Genomic DNA, 12,679 nt, shown 5'->3' with positions numbered 1-12,679 from the left:
ATCAAGCAGGACGTAGGGTATTACCTCCATCAAGAGGGCCCGAACCTGGGTAAACATCATGTCCCCCGCCTCCTGTTACCATCCGCCTAGACGCACAGTTCGGGACCCCCTACTCGAGATCCGCCGGTTTTGACACAGACAACCGACAACTGGCATGAGTGTGTGAACATGAATGTAATGTCGGTGGGAAATACGTACTCCCCCAAGCTTAGGCTTTTGGCCTAAGTTGGTCTATGGCCACGGCTGGCCTGGTGGAAATCCAAAGTTGTAACTGGGGTCGTACTAGGATGCAGCAGCTATTGCCTCACAAGCTGCAGCTTGGAGGCGGACTACCTCCGTCCTCCTCTCGTACTCGTTCGCCTCCTCCCTAGTTATAACATATATCCCTTTTGACTGAAAATCAAAGTAAGCAGGAGTAGGGAGAGCAACAAGGACGGTGCGTCGTCTGTCAAAGATTAGTCGGTACTGGAGGAACTGATCGTTCCTCTCAACAAACTGATGACGAACCATAGCATTACAATCTATATAAGCAGGAGGCAACTCAATATCATATCCACGTATGACTACCTCAAGAAAATTAGCTAAACGGGTTGCGTAAATTCCACCGAACAAATCTCCATTAATACTGTTATTAGGCAACCTACGTGCAACAATGGCCCCCAAGTTATATTGTCTATCTCCTAATACAACACTCTTGAAAACACTAAGATCCGGAACACACATATGACATGCCTCATCCTTACCGTTAATGCATCTACCTATAAAGAGAGCAAAATAATGTGTGGCAGGAAAATGAATGCTCCCTATGGTAGCTTGCATGATCTCCCTAGATTCCCCCACAGTTATACTAGCAAGGAAGTCTTTATATTCATATTTGCGAGGCTCACTAGCACTACCCCACTGCGGAGTTTCAAGCAGTATTAAAATCTTCTAAGTCCATGGTATAAGATTTATCATAAAGATCAAATAGGACATTGTAAGAATTGCGCAATGATGTAAATTTAAACCTTCTCACAAAAGAATCAGTCAGGTGATAATATTGGAGGCACTTATCTGCCTCGAAGCTCTCAAGATCAGCGTTACGCACATATGCGTCAAATTCCTCCTTGATGCCTGCCTGGACCATGAAATCTTCGGACGGCCATTCACAAGGCCGCACTTGAGCATATCTTGGTAGTTCATTATCCGGCTCACGTATCGCGAGCATGGGTCCTTGCTTCCTTGAGGAACCACCATGGTACATTTTCCTAAACATATTTCTTCCTCTGAAAAATTTATGAAATTTTTAGTAACTTAAAATAAAAGTGAACCAAACTCAATAAGATTGATAGCAACTACTACTACAAGTGCCTAGAGGCTATATCATGCATTAAAACTACTTTTGACCACATAAATTTGACATGCAAGCTCAACAACAGGGTCATCTAAGCAGCAAAAATTTGCAATAAATAAAGCACTAGAACAAAAACTAATTGGACCATTGGAGGAGACACATACCAAAGAACAATCCCCCAAAGCAGTTTTGTGAATGGAGCTTTGAGCAAGGAGATCGAAAATGGCAGCAAGATGAGCAAGAACTCGGGTTTGAGCTAGTGGATGATTTTTTCTGGAGCAAGACAAAGTGTGTGGGTGCAAGGATACCTAGAGGGGACCCACGTGGGGTCCACGAGGCAGGGGGCGCACCCAGGGGGTGGGCGCGCCCTTAACCCTCGTGGGCACGTGGCTGCTCCCCCTACTGTGTTCTCAGTGCCTAAAATCCTCAAATATTCTAGAAAAAATCATATTTCATTTTCAGGGCATTTGGAGAACTTTTATTTTTAGGGTATTTTTATTGCAAGGATAATTCAGAAAATAGATAGAAAAATACTATTTTTACTTTATTTGATTTAAATAACAGAAAGTAAAAGGAGGGTACAAAAAGTTGTGCTTTGTAACTTCATCCATCTCATGCTCATCAGAAGGAATCCACTAACAAGGTTGATCAAGTCTTGTTAACAAACTATTTTCGAATAACATGAAACCGGAGAATTTTCAAATAACACTGGGTTACCTCAACGGGGATATGCATGTCCCCAACAATAAGAATGTCGTATTTCTTCTTGATAGTAGGAAGAGGAAATTCAAAACCTCCAATCGTAATTGTTGAAAATTTTCCAATAGAATTGATATTGTGGACTTGAGGTTGTTTCCTCGGAAAGTGTACCTTATGCTCATTACCATTAACATGAAAAGTGGCATTGCCTTTGTTGCAATCAATAACAACCCCTGCAGTATTCAAGAAGGGTCTTCCAAGGATAATCGACATACTATCGTCCTCGGGAATATCGAGAATAACAAAGTCCGTTAAAATAGTAGTGTTTGCAACCACAACAGGCACATCCTCACAAATACCGACAGGTATAGCAGTTGATTTATCAGCCATTTGCAAAGATATTTCAGTAGGTGTCAACTTATTCAAATCAAGTCTACGATATAAAGAGAGAGGCATAACACTAACACCGGCTCCAAGATCACACAAAGCAGTCTTAACATAGTTTCTTTTAATGGAGCATGGTATAGTTGGTACTCCTGGATCTCCAAGTTTCTTTGGTATTCCATCCTTAAAAGTGTAATTAGCAAGCATGGTGGAAATTTAAGCTTCCGATGTCTTTATTTTATTTGTAACAATATCTTTCATGTATTTAGCATAAGGGTTCATTTTAAGCATATCAGTCAAACGCATACACAAAAAGATAGGTCTAATCATTTTAGCAAAGCGCTCAAAATCCTCATATCCTTTTTCTTGGATGGTTTAGGAGGAAAAGGCATGGGTTTCTGAACCCATGGTTCTCTTTCTTTACCATGCTTCCTAGCAACAAAGTCTCTCTTATCATAACATTGATTCTTTGATCGTGGGTTATCAAGATCAACAGCAGGTTCAATCTCTACATCATTATCATTGCTAGGTTGAGTATCAACATGAACATCATCATTAACATTATCACTAGGTTCATGTTCATTACCAGATTCTGTTTCAGCATCAGAAATAGAAATATCATTGGGATTCTCAGGTGTGTCAACAACAGGTTCACTAGAAGCATGCAAAGTCCTATCATTTTTCTTTTTCTTCTTCTTAGAAGAACTAGGTGGATCAACATTAAATCTCTGAGAATCTTGCTCAATTCTCTTAGGGTGGCCCTTAGGATACAAAGGTTCCTGAGTCAAAATAGATAATATAATAGCATGGAACAATCAAAAATTATAGATACGTTGGAGACGTATAAATAACATCACCAAATAATGCATAGTCTGAGATCTTTTGGAGTCAGCCCAACAACTATTGGTTATCACATCACCCTCATCAATTCAAATTGAATATAAAAAGTTGGCATCTCCTTTTACCTTCTTCTCCATGTATTCTAACACTCCCCTTGTGTCACCTTTTTCTCTTGTAGTGTTCTCTTATAGTACAAACGACTTTCATATCTTCGGGTGCAAACCCAAGATTTGGAAGTCCACATGCTTGTTCGGCCACAAGATCAATTATTGCTTTGTTTGAAATGCCTACAGACTTTGCGATCTCAATGTTTGCTAATTCTGCTTCCATCACTTCCTTTGGGATCTTAAGTATAAGAGCATCTCTAGCTGTTCGGCCCCCCAGGGCGCCGAAAAAGAGCCGCCTGGGGACGAACCGGCCCTAGATTGACGCGCGGGGGTGATAACCCACAAGTATAGGGGATCACAACAGTTTTCGAGGGTAGAGTATTCAACCCAAATTTATTGATTCGACACAGGGGGAGCCAAAGAATATTCTCAAGTATTAGTAGCTGAGTTGTCAATTCAACCACACCTGGAAACCTAATATCTGCAGCAAAGTATTTAGTAGCAAAGTAATATGATAGTAGCGGTAATGGTAGAAAAGTAATATTTTTGGTTTTATAGTGATTGTAACAGTAGAGACAGAAAAGTAAATAAGCGAAGAACAATATGTGAAAAGCTCATAGGCATTGGATCAATGATGGATAGTTATGTCGGATGTGAGCAATCATGCAACAGTTATAACATAGGGTGACACAGAACTAGCTCCAGTTCATCAATGTAATGTAGGCATGTATTCCGAATATAGTCATACGTGCTTATGGAAAAGAACTTGCATGACATATTTTGTCCTACCCTCCCGTGGCAGCGGGGTCCTATTGGAAACTAAGGGATATTAAGGCCTCCTTTTAATAGAGTACCGGACCAAAGCATTAACACACAGCGAATACATGAACTCCTCAAACTACGGTCATCACTGGTAAGTCTCCCGATTATTGTCACTTCGGGGTTAATGGATCATAACACATAATAGGTGACTATAGACTTGCAAGATAGGATCAAGAACTCACATATATTCATGAAAACATAATAGGTTCAGATCTGAAATCATGGCACTCGGGCCCTAGTGACAAGCATTAAGCATAGCAAAGTCATAGCAACATCAATCTCAGAACATAGTGGATACTAGGGATCAAACCCTAACAAAACTAACTCGATTACATGATAAATCTCATCCAACCCATCACCGTCCAGCAATACTACAATGGAATTACTCATGCACGGCGGTGAGCATCATGAAATTGGTGATGGAGGAAGGTTGATGATGACGATGGCGACTAATTCCCCTCTTCGGAGCCCCGAACGGACTCTGGATCAGCCCTCCCAAGAGAGTTTAGGGCTTGGCGGCGGCTCCGTATCGTAAAATGCGATGAATCCTTCTCTCTGATTTTTCCTCCCCGAACACAAATATATGGAGTTGGAGTTGAGTTCGGTGGAGCACCAGGGGGGTGACGAGGCAGGGGGCGCGCCTAGGGGGTAGGCGCGCCCCCACCCTCATGGACAAGGTGTGGGCCACCTGGCCTTGATTCTTTCGCCAGTATTTTTTATATATTCCAAAAATAATCTCCGTTGATTTTCAGGCCATTCCAAGAACTTTTATTTCTACACAAAAATAACACCATGGCAATTCTGCTGAAAATAGCATCAGTCCGGCTTAGTTCCACTCAAATCATGCAAGTTAGAGTCCAAAACAAGGGCAAAAGTGTTTGGAAAAGTAGGTACGTTGGAGACGTATCAACTCCCCCAAGCTTAAACCTTTGCTTGTCCTCAAGCAATTCAGTTGATAAACTAAAAGTGATAAAGAAAAACTTTTACAAACTCCGTTTGCTCTTGTTGTTGTAAATATGTAAAGCCAGCATTCAAGTTTTCAGCAAAGATTATGAACTAACCATATTCACAATAACATTTAGGTATCATGTTTACTCATATCAATGGCCTAATCAACTAGCGAGCAATAATAATAAATCTCAAATGACAACACTTTCTCAAAACAATCATAATATGATATACCAAGATGGTATCTCGTTAGCCCTTTCTGAGACCGCAAAACATAAATGTAGAGCACCTTTAAAGATCAAGGACTGACTAGACATTGTAATTTATGGTAAAAGAGATCTAGTCAAGTCATACTCAATGTAAACTAACGATAATACATGCAAATGACAGCGGTGCTCTCCAACTGTTGCTTTTTAATAAGAGGATGATGACTCAACACAAAAGTAAATAGATAGGCCCTTCGCAGAGGGAAGCAGGGATTTGTAGAGGTGCCAGAGCTCAGTTTTGAAATAGAGATGAATAATATTTTGAGCGGTATACTTTCATTGTCAACATAACAACCGAGGGATCTCGATATATTCCATGCTACACACATTATAGGCGGTTCCCAAGCAGAATGGTAAATTTTATACCCCCCCCCCACCACCACCACCAACAAGCATCAATCCATGGCTTGCCCGAAACAACGGGTGCCTCCAACAAACAACAATCCTGGGGGAGTTTTGTTTGCAATTATTTTTATTTGATTTGAGCATGGGACTGGGCATCCTGGTGACCAGCCATTCTCTCATGAGTGAGGAGCGGAGTCCACTCCTCTTGAGAATACCCCGCCTAGCATGGAAGATACAGACAGCCCTAGTTGATACATGAGCTATCAAGCATACAAAAAGAATGTTTATTTGAAGCCTTAGAGTTTGGCACATACAAATTTACTTGGAACGACGGGTAGATACCGTATATAGGAAAGTATGGTGGACTCATATGGAATAACTTTGGGGTTTATGGAATTGGATGCACAAGCAGTATTCCCGCTTAGTACAAGTGAAGGCTAGAAAGAGACTGGGGCGCGACCAGCTAGAGAGCGACAATAGTCATGAACATGCATTAAAATTAATCAACACCGAATGCAAGCATGAGTAGGATATAATTCACCATGAACATAAATATCGTAGAGGCTATGTTGATTTTGTTTCAACTACATGCGTGAACATGTGCCAAGTCAAGCCACTCGGATCGTTCAAAGGAGGATCCACCCTATCATACCACATCACAACCATTTTAATAGCATGTTGGCACGCAAGGTAAACCATTATAAACTCCTAGAAAATTAAGCATGGCATAAGCAACTATAATATCTAATTGTCATTGCAAACATGTTTCATTCATAATAGGCCGAATCAGGAACGATGAACTAATCATATTTACAAAAACAAGAGAGGTCGAGTTCATACCAGCTTTTCTCATCTCAATCAGTTCATCATATATCATCATTATTGCCTTTCACTTGCACGACCGAACGGTGTGGATAATAATAATAGTGCATGTGCATTGGACTAAGTTGGAATCTGCAAGCATTCAATATACAGGAGAAGACAAGGTAATATGGGCTCTTTGTCAGATCAAAAATAATGCATAAAAGAGCCACTCAACATTTTCATTGTGGTCTTCTCCTCTCGACCCCCAAGGAAAAGAAAGGAAATAAAACTATTTACACGGGAAAGCTCCCAACAAGCAAAAGAAGAACGAGAAATCTTGTTGGGTTTTATTTTTATTTACTAATACTACATCCATGAAAGGTAAACTAGCTAAATTCTACAACTAATTTTTTGGTTTTTATTAAGGTTTTTCAAACACATGAGAAGAAAACTAAAAAGAAAATAAAGTAGCATGGATATTACAATCAAAAAGCATGAGCACCGACAACTGGCATGAGTGTGTGAACATGAATGTAATGTCGGTTGGAAATACGTACTCCCCCAAGCTTAGGCTTTTGGCCTAAGTTGGTCTATGGCCACGACTGGCCTGGTGGAAATCCAAAGTTGTAACTGGGGTCGTACTGGGATGCAGCAGCTATTGCCTCACAAGCTGCAGCTTGGAGGCGGGCTGCCTCCATCCTCCTCTCGTACTCGTTCGCCTCCTCCCTAGTTATAACATATCTCACTTTTGACTGAAAATCAAAGAAAGCAGGAGTAGGGAGAGCAACATGGACGGTGCGCCGTCTGTCAAAGATTAGTCGATACTGGAGGAACTGATCGTTCCTCTCAACAAAATGATGACGAACCATAGCATTACAATCTAGATAAGCAGGAGGCAACTCAATATCATATCCACGTATGACTACCTCAAGAAAATTAGCTAAACGGGTTGCGTAAATTCTACCGAACAAATCTCCATTAATACTGTTATTATGCAACCTACGTGCAACAATGGCCCCTAAGTTATATTGTATATCTCCTAATACAACACTCTTGAAAACACTAAGATCCGGAACACACATATGACATGCCTCGTCCTTACCGTTAATGCATCTACCTATAAAGAGAGCAAAATAATGTAAGGCAGGAAAATGAATGCTCCCTATGGTAGCTTGCGTGATCTCCCTAGATTCCCTCACAGTTATACTAGCAAGAAAGTCTTTATATTCAGATTTGTGAGGCTCACTAGCACTACCCCACTACGGGAGTTTACAAGCAGTATTAAAATCTTCTAAGTCCATGGTATAAGTTTATCATAAAGATCAAATGGGACATTGTGAGAATTGCGCCATGATGTAAATTTAAACCTTCTCACAAAGGAATCAGTCAGGTGATAATATTGGAGGCACTTAGCTGCCTCGAAGCTCTCAAGATCAGCGTTACGCACATATGCGTCAAATTCCACCTTGATGCCTGCCTGGACCATGAAATCTTCGGACGACCATTCACAAGGCCGCACTTGAGCATATCTTGGTAGTTCATTGTCCATCTCACGTATCGCGGGACTGGGTCCTTGCTTCCTTGAGGAACCACCTTGGTACATTTTCCTAAACATATTTCTTCCTCAGAAAAATTTCTGAAATTTTTAGTAACTTAAAATAAAAGTGAACCAAACTCAACAAGATTGATATCAACTACTCCTACAAGTGCCTAGAGGCTATATCATGCACTAAACTACTTTTGACCACATAAATTTGACATGTAAGCTCAACAACAGGGTCACCTAAGGAGCAAAAATTTGCAATAAATAAAGCACTAGAACAAAAACTAATTGGACCATTGGAGGAGTCACATACCAAAGAACAATCCCCCAAAGTAATTTTGTGAATGGAGCTTTGAGCAAGGAGATCGAAAATGGCAGCAAGATGAGCAAGAACTCGGGTTTGAGCTGGTGGATGATATTTTCTGGAGCAAGACGAAGTGTGTGGGTGCAAGGATAAGTGGAGGGGACCCACGTGGGGTCCACGAGGCAGGGGGCGCACCCAGGGGGTGGGCGCGCCCTCCACCCTCGTGGGCACATGGCTGCTCCCCCTATTGTGTTCTTAGTGCCTAAAATCCTCAAATATTCTAGAAAAAATCATATTTCATTTTCAGGGCATTTGGAGAACTTTTATTTTCGGGGTATTTTTATTGCAAGGATAATTCAGAAAACAGATAGAAAAATACTATTTTTACTTCATTTGATTTAAATAACAGAAAGTAAAAGGAGGGTACAAAAAGTTGTGCTTTATAACTTCATCCATCTCATGCTCATCAGAAGGAATCCACTAACAAGGTTGATCAAGTCTTGTTAACAAACTATTTTCGAATAACATGAAACCGGAGAATTTTTGAATAACACTAGGTTACCTCAACGGGGATATGCATGTCCCCAACAATAAGAATGTCATATTTCTTCTTGATAGTAGGAAGAGGAAATTCAAAACCTCCAATAGTAATTGTTGAAAATTTTCCAATAGAATTGATATTGTGGACTTGAGGTTGTTTCCTCGGAAAGTGTACCGTATGCTCATTACCATTAACATGAAAAGTGACATTGCCTTTGTTGCAATCAATAACAACCCCTGCAGTATTCAAGAAGGGTCTTCCAAGGATAATCGACATACTATCATCCTCGGGAATATCGAGAATAACAAAGTCCTTAAAATAGTAACATTTGCAACCACAACAGGCACATCCTCACAAATACCGACAGGTATAGCAGTTGATTTATCAGCCATTTGCAAAGATATTTTAGTATGTGTCAACTTATTCAAATCAAGTCTACTATATAAAGAGAGAGGCATAACACTAACACCGGCTCCAAGATCACACAAAGCAGTTTTAACATAGTTTCTTTTAATGGAGCATGGTATAGTTGGTACTCCTGGATCTCCAAGTTTCTTTGATATTCCACCCTTAAAAGTGTAATTAGCAAGCATGGTGGAAATTTAAGCTTCCAGTATCTTTCTTTTATTTGTAACAATATCTTTTATGTATTTAGCATAAGGGTTCATTTTAAGCATATCAGTCAAACGCATACGCAAAAAGATAGGTCTAATCATTTCAGCAAAGCGCTCAAAATCCTCATATCCTTTTTCTTGGATGGTTTAGGAGGAAAAGGCATGGGTTTCTGAACCCATGGTTCTCTTTCTTTACCGTGCTTCCTCGCAACAAAGTCTCTCTTATCATAACATTAATTCTTTGATTGTGGGTTATCAAGATCAACAGTAGGTTCAATCTCTACATCATTATCATTGCTAGGTTGAGCATCAACATGAACATCATCATTAACATTATCACTTGGTTCATGTTCATTACCAGATTGTGTTTCAGCATTAGAAATAGAAATATCATTGGGATTCTCAGGTGTGTCAACAACATGTTCACTAGAAGCATGCAAAGTACTATCATTTTTATTTTTCTTCTTCTTAGAAGAACTAGGTGCATCAACATTAAATATCTGAGAATCTTGCTCAATTCTCTTAGGGTGGCCCTCAGGATACAAAGGTTCCTGAGTCATTTTACCCCCTCTAGTCATAACTCTAACAATATTATCATTTTTCTTATTATTTAATTCATTGAGCAAATCATTCTGAGCCTTAAGTACTTGTTCTACTTGAGTGGTAACCATAGAAGCATGTTTACTAATAAGTTTAAGTTCACCTTTAACTCTAGACATATAATCACTCAAGTGTTGAAGCATATCAGCATTGCATTTCAATTGTCTACCAACATAAGCATTGAAGTTTTCTTGTTTAACCATAAAGTCATCAAACTCATCCAAGCATTGGCTAGCGAACTTAGTAAATGAGATTTCACATTTATCAAATCTATAGAGAGAATTTACCTTCACTACCTGTGTCGGGTTATCAAGACCATGTATCTCTTTAATAGGTGGTAAATTCTTAACATCTTCAGCTTTAATACCTTTTTCTTTCATAGATTTCTTTGCTTCTTGCATATCTTCAGGATTGAGAAATAGAATACCCCTTTTCTTCGGAGTTGGCTTAGGAGTTGGTTCAGGAAGTGTCCAGACATTTTCATTACTCAACATATTATTCAATAGCAATTTAGCTTGATCAACTATTTTTTCCCTGAAAACACAACCAGCACAACTATTCAGGTAGTCTCTGGAAGCATCTATTAGTCCATTATAAAAGATATGAAGTATTTCATTTTTCTTGAGATGATGATCAGGCAAACCATTAAGTAATTGGAGAAGCCTCCCCAAGCTTGTGGGAGACTCTCTTCTTCAATTTGCACAAAATTATATATTTCCCTTAAAGCAGCTTGTTTCTTATGAGCGGGGAAATATTCAGCAGAGAAGTAATAAATCATATCCTGGGAACTACGCACACAACCAGGATCAAGAGAACTAAACCATGTTTTAGCGTCTTTAATGAGAACGGAAATAACTTAAGGATAAAGTAATAGCGAGTTTTCTCATCATGAGTAAACAGGGTGGCTATATCATTTAATTTAGTAAGATGTGCCACAACAGTTTCAGATTCATAGCCATAAAAAGGATCAAATTCAACCAAAGTAATTAACTCAGGATTGACAGAGAAATCATAATCCTTATCAGTAATAAAGATATATGAAGTAGCAAAGGCAGGGTCATATTTCATTCTAGCATTCAAAGACTTTTCTTTAAGCTTAGCTAATAATTTCTTAAGATCAGATCTATCATTGCAAGCTAAGAAGTCTCTAGCAGTTTCTTCATCCATAACATAACCCTTAGGCACAACGGGCAATTCATATCTAGGGGGAGAATCTCCATCATCACTTTCATCAATATTATCAGTTTCAATAATTTCATTCTCTCTAACCCTAGCAAGTTGTTCATCAAGAAATTCACCTAGTGGCACAGTAGTATCAAGCATAGAAGTAGTTTCCTCATAAGTATCGTGCAAAGCAGAAGTGGCATCATCAATAACATGCGACATATCAGAATGAATAGCAGGAGTAGGTGTCGCAAGTTTACTCAAAACAGAAGGTGAATCAAGTGCAGAGCTAGATGGCAGTTCCTTACCTCCCCTCGTAGTTGAGGGGAAAATCTTGGTTCTTTGATCTTTCAAGTTCTTCATAGTGATAAGTAGATATAAATCCAAAGTGACTCAAAGAATAGAGCTATGCTCCCCAACAACGGTGCCAAAAAATAGTCTTGATAACCCACAAGTATAGGGGATCGCAACAGTTTTTGAGGGTAGAGTATTCAACCCAAATTTATTGATTCGACACAAGGGGAGCCAAAGAATATTCTCAAGTATTAGCAGCTGAGTTGTCAATTCAACCACACATGGAAACCTAATATCTGCAGCAAAGTAATATGATAGTAGCGGTAACGGTACCAAAAGTAATATTTTTGGTTTTATAGTGATTGTAATAGTAGCAACGGAAAAGTAAATAAGCGAAGAACAATATGTGAAAAGCTCGTAGGCATTGGATCAATGATGGATAATTATGTCGGATGCGAGCAATCATGCAACAGTTATAACATAGGGTGACACAGAACTAGCTCCAGTTCATCAATATAATGTAGGCATGTATTCCGAATATAGTCATACTTGCTTATGGAAAATAACTTGCATGCCATCTTTTGTCCTACCCTCCCGTGGCAGTGGGGTCCTATTGGAAACTAAGGGATATTAAGGCCTCCTTTTAGTAGAGTACCGGACCAAAGCATTAACACATAGTGAATACATGAACTCCTCAAACTACGGTCATCACCGGTAAGTATCCCAATTATTGTCACTTCGGGGTTAACGGATCATAACACATAATAGGTGACTATAGACTTGCAAGATAGGATCAAGAACTCACATATATTCATGAAAACATCATAGGTTCAGATCTGAAATCATGGCACTCGAGCCCTAATGACAAGCATTAAGCATAGCAAAGTCATAGAAACATCAATCTCAGAACATAGTGGATACTAGGGATCAAACCCTAACAAAACCAACTCGATTACATGATAAATCTCATCCAACCCATCACTGTCCAGCAAGCCTACAATGGAATTACTCACGCACAGCGGTGAGCATCATGAAATTGGTGATGGAGGAAGGTTGATGATGACGATGGCG

The sequence above is a fragment of the Triticum dicoccoides genome, chromosome 1A (genome assembly GCF_002162155.2).
Source record: "Triticum dicoccoides isolate Atlit2015 ecotype Zavitan chromosome 1A, WEW_v2.0, whole genome shotgun sequence".
Lineage (NCBI taxonomy): Eukaryota > Viridiplantae > Streptophyta > Magnoliopsida > Poales > Poaceae > Triticum > Triticum dicoccoides.
The sequence above is the reverse complement of the archived record's forward strand: the minus strand, read 5'-3'. Positions refer to the sequence as shown.